Source organism: Cotesia glomerata, linkage group LG3 (genome assembly GCF_020080835.1).
Source record: "Cotesia glomerata isolate CgM1 linkage group LG3, MPM_Cglom_v2.3, whole genome shotgun sequence".
NCBI classification, from domain to species: domain Eukaryota; kingdom Metazoa; phylum Arthropoda; class Insecta; order Hymenoptera; family Braconidae; genus Cotesia; species Cotesia glomerata.
This window is the reverse complement of record NC_058160.1, coordinates 8,989,062-8,995,061: the sequence shown is the minus strand read 5'-3', so window position 1 is coordinate 8,995,061 and position 6,000 is coordinate 8,989,062.

The following is a 6,000-nucleotide window of genomic DNA, read 5'->3' as shown; positions in this document are numbered from 1 at the left end:
AAGGAGAATATTCAATTGAAGTTATTTTCTAAATTAGATTATTTATTATTCATTTCTCAGAGGCTGGCTTTGAAATTGGAAATTTGTGCTAGAAGAAATTTGTTTTTATTGTCGAAGAGTAGAAATTGATTTAAATTTTATTTATTTTTTTGACCTGTCAAAAAATTTAATTTTTTTTTTGTATGAAGTGTTGAAAAATTTTTTTGGAAGAAATTTAAATACAAAGGTGAGTAATGACACTAAAATTAGTAGTCTTGGTCAGTTTTTAATTTTATTTTTAACAAACAAATTTATTTTGAAAAATTACTTTTAAAAAAATTGCATTTTTAATTTATTAATTTTTCTGCGTGTCAATTTTTTTTGCCATAATATATTTATTAAAAAAATTCTTAAAATTATTAAATATCTGCTAAATTAAATTTCATAGGTGAGTAATGCTGAAAAATTATTTGCTTTAAAAATAAATTTTGTGAAATATATCATTTTATATTTTTGAAAATTATTTATGAATATTAATTAAGCAGATATTTTATAATTTTAATAATTTTTTTAACAAATGAATTATTTATTTATTTATTATTTAATTTCAATGCCAAGGCAGTATAGCCAGATGGCAAAAGTATACAAAGGAGTTACAATAAAAGTACACGTATGACTAATGAAAATATAAAATTTCAAAAATATTAGATATTAAGAATTGATCGTTTTTCTTTACTTTACTTTGGAATACAATTATGACAAATACAAGAAAAAAAATAAATTTGAGTATAAAAATTGAGCATTAAAAATTTAAGAGTTAAACTCAGTGGTACAAATTATACAAATTATAGATGATAATCTGAGATGATCTAGAACGATAAACTCATGTAACAGAAATGTGTAAATGAATATCAAAGGTTTGAAAATTAGGATTCATTGTCTTCTTTAAAAGTTTGAAATTAAGATTCATTATCTCGTTCACGTTTCATGAAGAATTCAAAGTATTAGTTTTAAAAGAATTTAAGCTAAGTGAATTTGTGACTTCAAATGGTAATTCCCTCCAAATTATGGCAAAAAAATTAGAAAAAAAAGTTGACATGTAGAAATTTTAAAAAATAAAAAATGCAATTTTTAAAAAATAATTTTTTGGAAAAAATTTATTAGTTAAAAAAATTAAAAAAAGGTCAAGTGACTGCTAACTTTAATTTCACAAATTATTTAACAAATAAATTAAGTCTAAAAAATTATTTGAATAAATTACATTCATCATTTTTTACAATTTATAAATGTGTAATTTTTAACTTCCCGCTAAGAAAATTGAAAATTTTCAAAACTCGGGAAGTTATTGGTTTTACCCCGTTTTTCGAAAATCGAGTTTTCAGCAGATCTCGACGTTTTAAGTTCACAGGAAGCTTCTCTGACTATTCCCGCGATGGTGTCCGTGCGGCTGTATGTGTGTGTGTGTGTGTGTGTGTGTGTGTGTATGGATGTATGTAAACCTCTCGTAACTTTTGAACGGCTTGACCGATTTAATCGCGGTTGGTGCCATTCAAAAGAGCTTGACTAAACTTAGATTTTGAATACAATTTGGACTGTTTCGGGCCGATAGATTTTGAGAAATCTTAAAAAAACTGTGAAAAAAATTTTTTTTGAAAGTGGTTTTTTTGAATAACTTTTAAACGGCTTTATCGATCAACTTCAAAAACTAATCAGCTCTTAATCTTGAAAAACCACATCGATCGCCGCTAATCCGGCCAAAATCGGTTGATTCGTTTGAAAGATATCGTAAAGGAAAGAAAACCGAAAAAATAGTTTTTTCGGAATTACTCCGAAATTTCTCGTTCGATCAATTCAAACTCAAAGATTCTATATGAGGCTTAAAAACTGCATGGAATGACACCAACCGCGTGAAAATCGGTTCATTCATTCAAAAGTTATTGCGGTTTAAAAATTCAAAAAATAGTGTTTTATCAAACTTCTATCAGACTTTTGAGCTCGACGACCTCAAAAGCATAGAAAAGCTATCTCTTTGAGCTCGGATAGCTCAAAACAATACATGAATTGTCTTTTTGAGCTCGAAGAGCTCAAAACGGCATAAGTGCAGTTTTAAGCGTCCAGGTATGGAATTAGCAGGAAGTTGCAGGGATGGCCTTCAGGGTCAACCGTTTTCCTAATTTTTTTATTATAATTTATTTGTTTACAAAAATTCTAAAAATCATCAGATGTCTTAAAATTTCAGCATCATCAAATAAATTAGAGCTAAAAATTTTCTACATGAGAAATTTTTATTTAAATTTCTTAATCTTAATTTTTTCCCTCACGGTTTTGGAAATGCCGTAAAGATTCGGTATTTATACGATATGAATGCTGTATTTTTACCGTAATACTTCAGTTATTTTAGCCAGTTTTTTTGTCGAATTATGACGAAAAAATTACGAAATAAATTCAGAATATTTACGGCAATACAATAGAAAAATTACAGTATATTAACAGCATTTAAACCGTAAATGTACCGCATATTTACTGTATATCTGCGGCACTATTGCAATAAAAAACCGGAAAAGAAGATCCCTACTTTCTATTACCGACAAAGCTTAAAATTTTTTTTTATAATATTTTAAATTATTACGAATAATTTTTAAGAGGTTGATAAATTAATTTCTCTATTATTATTATTATTAGCATTTTTTTTAGTCCAGACCGGGATCCGAACCCTGATCATTAGTTACGCGCCGAAACCTCTACCAGTTTTTTTTATTCAAGCGTTTATTTATTTAAATCATTGATACATAGATATAAACATAATACACAGGTATAAACGTAAGACCTGTTACTTAAAATAAATTGTCTACCTGGCCCATACGGGCTCTCATAGAGGATAACATAAATGATATTTCTTAATACCTGATAAGCCTCAGGGGCTGTACATAGTGAAGTAAATAATATAGTTTTTCTTATTCTTATTTTGTTAAATACATAAAGTGTTAATACATGATTTATACTAGTTAGCCTAAAAAAGAAACTTGATTTTCATAAAAAAGGCTTACGTTGTTAGAATAGTACATGAGAGACATTAAATCAACAACAATTAAAATTAAAAAATATAACATAATAATAGAATAGAACAAGAAGACAAAAAGAAAGAGGAAGCTATTAAAAGAGAACAACAAAACAATTAAAGAAAAAGAACTTGTAATTAGGTGAGCCACCAATACTCTTTGCGGGAATGAGGTTTATTTGTTGTATCTTTGAGGGGTATTGAGGGGTATTGAGGTGCAGTATTTCAGGTCTAAGGTTGGGACCTCTTTTGACGTGGTATATTAGGGGTATAGTATACTGTTTGAGTCTTGTATGTAGCCCAGACTGTCCAAGTAAGTGAATATTTTAGGAGTGAATCCCGACTTCATTGCTATTTGAAAATATGCTGGTTGTGGTAAAATGGACCAGATATTAAGCTGTTTATTGTGGAGGAGGAGGCACTAGCAAAGTGATTGCGGCATAGACGTATGATATGGTTGTCGATACCCCTGTTGAAAATCTCCAATAAGATCCCATCAAAAGCGACAAAAGCCAATAAAATTTATGGGTTTCTAAGTGGCTTTTGTCGCTTTTGATGGGATCCTATTGGAAATTTTAAACAGGAACGGTCTATTTTAGCTAAGTTTAATAGTGTGAGGTTACTATAGTATTTGGTGTAATTTGAGTCAGGTGTCTTGTACATGTTCAGACAAGCTCTCAGACATTGTCTTTCAAATTTTCTCAGCTTTTCCATTTCAATAGGTGGGATGTTAAACCATATCGGACAACCATATGTGATTATTGGTCTATAATCAAGAGTTGGTAACACAAAATTTTTACTCTTTTATTCAGAAATTTAGAATAGAATAATCTAGACAGGCTTTTAAATTGTTTCTTTGCTTTGGTAATTTGTGTGTCTATGTGTGAGTAGAAGTTTAGTTTATTGTTTAGGTAAACACCCAGGTATGTGCAGTTATGACACGGAGTCACAAAAGTGTATTATTGGAGTTTTCGAGAAGTTTTTGACGAGTTTTTTCGGAGTCGCTATGGAGTTTTCCTCGCGTTTTTGTCGAATATTTTCGGAGTTACAGTGGAGTTTTTTTTGGAGTTTTCGTCGAGTTTTTGTTGAGTATTTTCGGAGTTGCTAGGGAGTTTTTGTCGAGTTTTTTTCAATGTTTTGCGGAGCTTTATAAGAGTTTCGCTGGTGTTTTTTCGGAGTTTTGGTAGTGTTATTGTGGAGTTTACTCGCAATTAATAATACTTCACGGCATGAAAATTAATTTTAATTTCACAAAGATGACTATAAATAAATCATTTTTCAATTACGGTGTACTTTTTATTAATTAATTTATTTATTTACAAGTTGAAATATATTTATCTACATAGAATATGTTATTTAATAAATATATTATGAAGTTTATAAGTAAAATATATGATATATAAAAAAAATGACAACATAATGAAATTGTCAAAAGTTTACAGTTGTTACACTGAATCAATATTATCATAACTAAAATTAGAATTTTATCAATACATAAAGCGATTCAAAACTTTTTCGGTTTCCGTAAGATAGACAGTGTTGTTTATTATTTGGTGGGTCTTATTATGTGACTAAATAGTTAATACTGATAATGTCTAAGATAGCTTGACCGATTGAGCCCTTGGCTAGAAATCTAATAGTCCGGGTTCGAGTCCCGGTCTGTACGAATTATTTTTTTCGGTTTTTCATTCATTATCCATCAAAAACTCCGATGAAACTCGCAAAATACTCTTGGAAAAGCTCCACAATAGCTCGGTAAAGACGCTGACTAAACTCGACAGAAAACCCGTAAAAACACTGATAAAACTCGGGGAAAACTTCATGAGAATACCAGCAAAATTCCACCCTGTTGAAAATCTCCAATAAGATCCCATCAAAAGCGACAAAAGCCACTTAGAAACCAATAAAATGTATGGGTTTCTAAGTGGCTTTTGTCGCTTTTGACGGGATCCTATTGGAAATTTGAAACAGGGCAACCAAACTCCGTAACGATCTTAATTAAACACCTATTAACCACTATCGTCTTTATGTGTCACAACTGCACACAATACTCCGAGTTTACTCCCCATATGCGCTGACTATACTCCGTCGTTACGCTGAGTTTCGGACGAGTTTCTACAGAGTTTTATCGGTGGCACCGAAACCGCTAGGGAAACGCATTAGTACCGAAAATTTACGGTATTTCAAAAACCGCGAGGATTTAAGAATAAAATTCCTGAAAATCATTAAAAGTCATTTTAATTTGTACATTTTTTCACAAACTAAAGAACCGTCAAATTTCTTCTGCAGCACCTAAAACAACAAAATGTCATTTTGTGATGATCCACAGATTCGGTAGAATCTGGCGCCAAGTTCCGTTCAAATCTGCTGTAAACGGAGCGCCAGACTACTGACTGTGTTTACTGTAAGCAGAACGGTATTTTGAGGTTGCAAAATTTTATTTAATTCTACGGTACTTTTTTTTCCTAAATTGTATATTATAACAGTAATTCATACTTTATTTGACTGTTATTAATTAATTATATTAACTTATAACAATTAATCTACTTGAAATTATTAAATTTAATCAGCACAAACTATAGCAACGCAAAAATTTCGATCCTGACTTTTTTTCGATGGGCAAAGTGATCTGCCACAGACTAAATAATTCGAGAATGCATAGTAATCCTCCTATAGATACGCAACTACAGTTAAAAAAAGTAATTCACAGCTTACATTTACGGCCGCCAAAGTGCACTAGAATTACATCTACATAAACTGTAGCTTCAAGGGGATAGTTTGCAGTAAAAAATGCAGTCAACACGAGATTTAAGTTGTTATCAATTGTAAATTTTCATTATAATTACAAAATACTAAAATTCGAACAAAACAGTTTCACTGTAAAAATCGCGCCAAATCCACGTTCATAAAACTATTAAGAAAAATTTGTTTTTTCTTTACAAAATATATAAATAAAAATTAAA